The sequence below is a fragment of the Chiloscyllium plagiosum genome, chromosome 17 (assembly GCF_004010195.1).
Source record: "Chiloscyllium plagiosum isolate BGI_BamShark_2017 chromosome 17, ASM401019v2, whole genome shotgun sequence".
Classification (NCBI taxonomy): Eukaryota; Metazoa; Chordata; class Chondrichthyes; order Orectolobiformes; family Hemiscylliidae; genus Chiloscyllium; species Chiloscyllium plagiosum.
The window spans coordinates 62,273,587-62,280,793 of NC_057726.1; positions in this window are offsets into that span (position 1 = coordinate 62,273,587).

A 7,207-nucleotide genomic window follows, 5' to 3' on the forward strand; every position below is an offset into this window, starting at 1 on the left:
TTCTTAAGGTATTGGAGAGAAATTGAGAAACCAAGTGTCAACCTGCACCATAAGCAGAATCAGAGATCAAGAGCCCAAATATCTGTAAAGTCACTGTCCTGCTTTAAAAGGTAATATTCATAACCTGAGCAAAGTCACCTGAGTTATTGCACAAAACTGTCTCTTGTTTCCTCGTTTGAGTGTAAAACCCCTGAGACTTGCAAATCACCTGCCAGGGGGATATAATTTCAGAAGTTTAGGTGAACACAGGTTCAGGGGGAGCTCTTCAGTGGTCAAGGACATTCAACCTCGGATCTTCAGGTTGAACATCCTCCTAGGCAGACTTCGGGACACGTGAGGATGCAGAGTTGCTGAATAGAGGCTGATAATCATGTTCGGTATCCATGAGGGCAGCCTCAATCCGGACATTAAGTTCATGTCACACTACAGATGACCCAACCACACTATACATATACTGATATGCATGGCACATGTACACACACACTCTCACACAAGCACACACATACGGGCGCTCTCTCATACACACAATACATTCACACTCGTGCTCTCTCATACGCACACACGCCCTCACACTCACTCACACTCTCTCTCAAGCACACACAAGCTCACATGCATGCTCTCACAAACATATACTTCCACGCAGTTACACACACTTCCTCTCTCAAGCAACACATTCTCTCAAGAGCATGTGCACACACACAAACACAGCCACACTCACTCCATCAAACACACCCTCTCATAGATAAGTTCTCTCTCTCTCTCTCTCTTTCTCTGTCTCTCTCTCTGTCTCCCACACACACACATGCACACACAGATATAGATCTATGGGGTGAATTTGCATTTGCAGACTTGTATTTGCAGATGCATTCTATTTTGTTCAAAAACCACACAATGAAGGAGTCAAGACTGTTGATGAGGGCAGAGCGGTAGACCTCATCTATATGGATTTCAGTAAGGCCTTTGATAAGATTCCAAATGGTAGGCTGCTCTGGAAGGTTAGCTCACATGGAATCCAGTGGGAGGTGGCAAATGAGATACTCAATTGACTTGATGATAGGAAGCACAGGGTAATAGTGGAAGGATGTTTGTTGGACTGGAGGCCTGTAACTAGTGGTGTGCCTCAGGTGTCAGTGCTGGGCCCATTGCTTTTGTTGATTATATTAATGATTGGGATGAGAATTTACAAGGCATGATTAATAAGTTTGTAGATGACATTAAAATAAGTGTTATTATGGGCAGGGAGGAAGGAAGGTTATCAGAAAATGCAGCAGGATATTGATCAGCTGGGGAAGTGGGCCAAGAAATGGCAAATGAAGTTTAACATAGATAAGTGTGAGGCATTGCATTTTGGAAAGTCAAATCAAGGTAGGAGTTTCATGGTGAATCGTGGAGCCTTAAGGAGTGTAGTGGAACAGGGGGACTTTGGAGCTCAGGTTCACAGTTCTCTGAAAGTGAAGTCACAGGGAGACAGGGTAATGAAGAAAGATTTTGGCACATCTGGCCTTCATCAGTCAGATCATTGAATATTGAAGTTGGGAAGTTATGTTGCAGTTGTATAGGACATTGGTGAAACTGCGCTTGGAATATTGTGTTCATAATTGGTCACCTTGCTATAGGAAGGATGTTATTAAACTGGAAATAGTGCAGAAGAAATTTATGAGGACGTTTCCAGGGCTCAACTGTCTGAGTTATAGGGAGAGATTAGACAAGGTAGGACATTTTTCTCTCGAGCATAGGAGACTGAGCGGCAATCTTTTGAAGTGTATCAGATTGTGTGAGGCATGGGTAGGGTGAAGGCACACAGTCTTTTTTTCCAGGGTTGGACAATCGAGAACTAGAGGACATCAGTTTAAGTTTAGAGGAGATAGAATAAAAGGGAACCTGAGGGGCAACATTTTTACACAGAGGGTAGTAAGCATATGGAATGAGCTGCCAGTGGAAGTTGTTGAGGTGGATACAATAACAACATTTAAAAGGCAGTTGGATGAACACGTGGATAGGAAAGATGTTAAAGGATCCACTGTACTCTGGGTTAGTGAATTCCACTGATTCATGATCTTTAGAGAGAAGTAAAAAGGGACATTTAAGCAACTCTTGGATAGGTACATGGAAGATAGTACAATGAAGGGCATATATTAAAGTAGGATAAAAGGCCGGCACAACATTGTGGGCCAAACAGCCTGGACTGTGCTGTACTGTTCTATGTTAAATAAGGATAGGGGTCAAGTGCAGGGAACTGGAGTTAGTGTAGATGGACATTTTTTGTGGCATGGGCTAGTTTGGACCAAAGGGCCTGTCTCCATGTTGTAGGACTCTATGACTATCGATAGACAGTCAGTCAGTGTGGCATTTTATAAATTCCCACTTTGGAAATAAAACCAATCTGGCTCCAAGTTGAAATACAAACAGACTTTAAACATTGCCTCACATCTAAAATGTATTGCCTGACTTGAGGTATGACCTTTTTTCTGATAAAGCCTGAAGTTATCTTGGGGTAGTGACTTCAAAGAAATTCTGGGATTTCCATATTAATCAATCGAAAACTGCACCTCCATTCTAAACGATTAAAGACTGCATAGCCATCTCGGTTTGTTCACATAAACTGTGTGACCCTTTGACCTTTTACTTCTAAATTCTGTTTCCGATGTATTCTCTCTTCCTAGCTGCCTGAGGAAGGAGATGGGGCTCTGAAAGCGTGTGGTTTCAAAAAAAACCTGTTGGACTATAACCCAGTGTCATGTGACTTTTTGCTTTGCTTTGGCGAAGGGACTACTGGAATTGCTTTGAAGTATAGGCCCACGAACAGTGACACTGAGATGGTAATGTTTGCTAATCACAGCCCCAAACTTTTATTGACAGTTCAAATATCAGAATGTAAGTGTATTTTGATATTGTTTGTTATTGCAGCCCTGTCACTTTCAGCTGATGTACATCGCAAGGCAAAATCAACGTGATTAACTAAGCATCAACATGAGCAGCAGTAGAACTGCGATGGACTGAATGTGAATCTTTGCTTTTGTTGCTTGTGTTCTTCCATGCTTCAAAGCCTTGTAGTTAAGTTTGTCTAAGCGACAGTTCTTTTATGCCAAATGTGCTATGAAGTGATGTGATCCAAATATTACTAGCAGGCTGTGCAGGCCCCATATACATCTTTAACCTATAGCAAATAACACATTAATAAGGTAAAGGCATACAACTGCAACAATGGTCCAAATGCAAAAAGAAGGGAAGCTTAGCTGGAATGATACAGTCTGGAGAACTTTCACAGTCAAAAATATGAGCAGTTTGTAAGTGAGAAAAGAATATTACGTTTTTGAATTCAAGGAAAGAGAATTATCATTTGGACAGAGAGACAACAGCTAATTGTTCCACCACTCTTCCTTTGTAACTCTTTCGTATAATGAGTGAGTTGGTAAACTCATCAAATATCATGTTCGCCACACAAAAGTGTTTTGAATAGGATTTTATTGGAATCTACGTCATTATAAAAGTAACTGGAAATCAACAAACTGCAGATGTTCGGAGACGACACTCAGTTCCAGAAACGTGTGTGTGCGTGCGCGCGTGTGTGTGTTGAGTGCTTTCTGAATCAGAATAGTAAATGGGACAAGTTGTGATTTAGTATTTTTTTTTTCTTTGAACTGTCACTTGGACAAAGTGTGTTAAAATTAATACACTGCAGAATTTTCATTGTTCTTTTTTCTCCTCATTGCGTTTGCTGTTTCTTTAATAGGTTTATTAAAGATGTATATTTGCATACAATCTGACACTTGTCAATACCTGCTTCTTTATTAAAGTAATTTGTCCTGGGCGTAAAATATCAATTTGTTGTTGAGTAAAGGAACTTTGCTGACTTGTTCTCAATGCTGAACATTTTACAGTCTGTAAATTATATAATTGATGAAATCCAAACATGGGTGCATTTTAAAATGGTATGCACATTGGAAGATTAGGATTAATAAAACAAGAGTTCATCTCTCTACTATCAGTCAGGACAATTTGAACGAGAGAATGCTTCAACTAAAATTGGAAATTGGTGATATAAGTTGAAGCGTTCACATATTCTCATCTATATCAGGAAAGCATTTCGAAAGTTTCACAAAGACAAATGCAAAATGGAATGTCTGTCGGATGTGAATTGTAAGTGTGTTGCTCATAACACCGAAATGCAGATGAGACAAGATTGCTACTATTCATCACTAGACACATTTTCCGTATACTGCAATACACAAAATTAATTTTGCAATGCACAAAATTATTTTTAGAAATATGTGTTGGTGCTCTTGAGCTGAATGACTGAGCCACATCCGTTATTTTGCTTGATTAGCAACTCACAATTTTCAATGTTAATTCTGTGGGTGGTTAAGGCAATAAGGTTAAAATGATGCAGCCTTCTGTAGAACGAATAGTTCACCCACACATTGACTTTTTATTTGCTTTGTTGTTTTTTAAAGATGCACCACCATTTCAGTTAACGCATTATCACCTTTTCGATATAGCAACAGTAAACTGCGATTGCAAAATCTATTGTAGTTTAACAAAATACCATTGGTAGTGAGCTGTGCAAATTCTGTTCAAAGCCTCATGGACTCAAAACGGATTATAGTTTATTCTCTCTGTTAGTATCTTTAAATTAACAGCAGTTTAAATACATACATAACATAGGTCGATTCCACCAATTCTTTATAATGACAAGTGACCTCAAATTTACTGGCTGTTGCAAGCAGAATACATGAAGAATTATTTATGAGTTGAAAATGAGAAAAGTTGAGGAACAGCACAGCTGAGACTATTTGAGTAGTTCTTTAAAAATGTCAGAACCCATAAAATATTTAATATTTTGTGATGTCACATGGATAGTTGTGAGCTCGGTGGCTGTTAACATTAGCAAAAAGGAAACTGGCATCTCCATTCAGGAAATGCATGGATTATTCCAACGACTTCACCTTCAACAATTTCATATTCAATAACATGAATGAGATTGACAATCGCAATACAGCAAAGCACCACAGAACTCAAAGCACTCGCGTGGGAACATCACTCACCAAGAGAAAACAGTCAATATTGATTTGTAGTAGGTAGTATGGACTCTGTGTTTATTGAATTTAGACCAATGCCCAGTAGAGCTAATGTTGTAGTATTACAAAGTCACAATTAGAGAAACGTATCGGCTGAATATAAATTATAACAGACTCGGTGAGGTTTTGTTCAGAAAAACAGTTGAAAGAATTTTAACCAAATACTTGATTTTTTTTTACTGTAGATAACATTCTGTGTTACGATATCACTGTATTGTTACATCTCTGGTGGGTCGCATCACACGGTATGCAGAAGCCTGAGTTGACATAACAGATAAATGAAAGCAAAATTTCTTGTGGATGGGTGGTAGTTTTCCTACCGCTGTGCAAGGAGGTTGGAGTCGGGTCCCAACTGCTTCAGTAGATGTCCATTTCTGAAAAGCTTGATTACAAAATATGGACAGCAATCTCATGACGCTTGTATCTAAATGTTTGTTCCCGATACGTATTGTTTCTATGTAGACCGTGCGTTTCTTTCTACAAATGGGCGTATTCTGAAATTCATTCTTCATTTTTCTACATCCACGTTTTCTCTGTGCATATCATCTCATCAAAGGCTAGTACTCGTTCAGTCTGCAAATCCAATGTTTGACAATATCACTAATTTATTATTTTAGGCGGTATTTCAAAATAATTACCAGAAAAGCTACCAAACGCCGATTTTCTAAACAGTGTTAAAATTCAGAAAAACGCATTTCCTTCGTTGTTACATGATTGTTAATGGTACATTGGTGATATAAGTCAGTAAGGCCTACCTTGGCGCATATATATTATTCTTTTCACATTTGTGTCGTAATGACTTCTTGCCTCTGCTCAAATCCAACGCAGCACAATGCACGATTTCAGTTACTTCTCCCTGCATGTGTCAGAATCCAAATATTTGGTTTCCAGCAAATTGCGACTAATAAACAACAGTTGATCAGGGTTCAAGATGAGGTGCACAAACCATATATGTTTGCACAATTGGTCTTACTGGAGCATTGTGAGCCCTGCAGTTAATACATAATTCTGTCAATGCTCATGCCGCAGCATTGACATGAGCAGCAGATTTACAATATTAAGAATTTTTCTTTCCTCACAACTGTAGCATGGATGTATCTACAATCAGTTGTCACCTACACATATCTTTCAGGAACCTGGCAATATTCCTTGAGTGATTAAAGGATCATCAGTTATCAGGTGCATTCCTCATCATGGTTTTAAAGAGTCACTGACAGCTGGCCAATACTTAGAGAATAGACTTGAACTGTTGGAATGATTTTGTTATACTATTTCCGTTAAAGCATGTTTTTCCTTTACCATTTCAACATCTACCTAAAGGAATGAATGAACATATTAGCTCTTCTGTGTATTTTGGCCCATTTATACATTTGTTTATCTGCAACAAACAAAATGTAAAAATATTTTAAATGTTTATTTAGTCACCATATTCATGATTGCAAATATACATCAAATGTAAAGGTAATGCGAAGAATAGTTTACGAGTTTGGATTGAACCAAGGTATTTGAAATGCCGCACCTTATACAAACGAGCAGTAACGTTTCTTTACATTTTTCTTGAAATATCACGGAATATTTTTGGAGATTAAGGGAAACCATCTCATTCTTTAAACTTCTTTACTGCATAGATTTCTGGCATTGGAATCCTGCCTGATCTTTATATGACTCAAGAGAAAGATTCGCCTAGTTCTCTCTTACTTGTGTGAAATGGCTTTGCGCACAGCAAACATAGCAAAGTAAGTGGTTAGAACTGGATTGTATAACAGATCCCGAAGACAGCTCGACCACTCAATACAAACCTGTCTAATTTTCCGCCTCAGCTGCACATTCTTCCATGCAGTACATACTCCTTAATTCTTGAGAGACTAAAATCTATCTATTTTACCATTCAACATACAACTCGCTGGGGCAGGTAAGTTCAAAGGTGCTCAAGTTTCTGCTTAACGTAGTTGTAGGTGATCGACTGACACTTTGCTGAGACACTACCTTTCTATTCAAAATTCCCCCGGCCACCATAAACAATTTCCTAGTGCGTACCCCATCGTGCCTAGTCAGCGCATCGCCAATTTCTCAAAGGCAAATAGAAATAAAGAATAAATATTGAGCTTTTTCGCAAAGACCAGGACAAG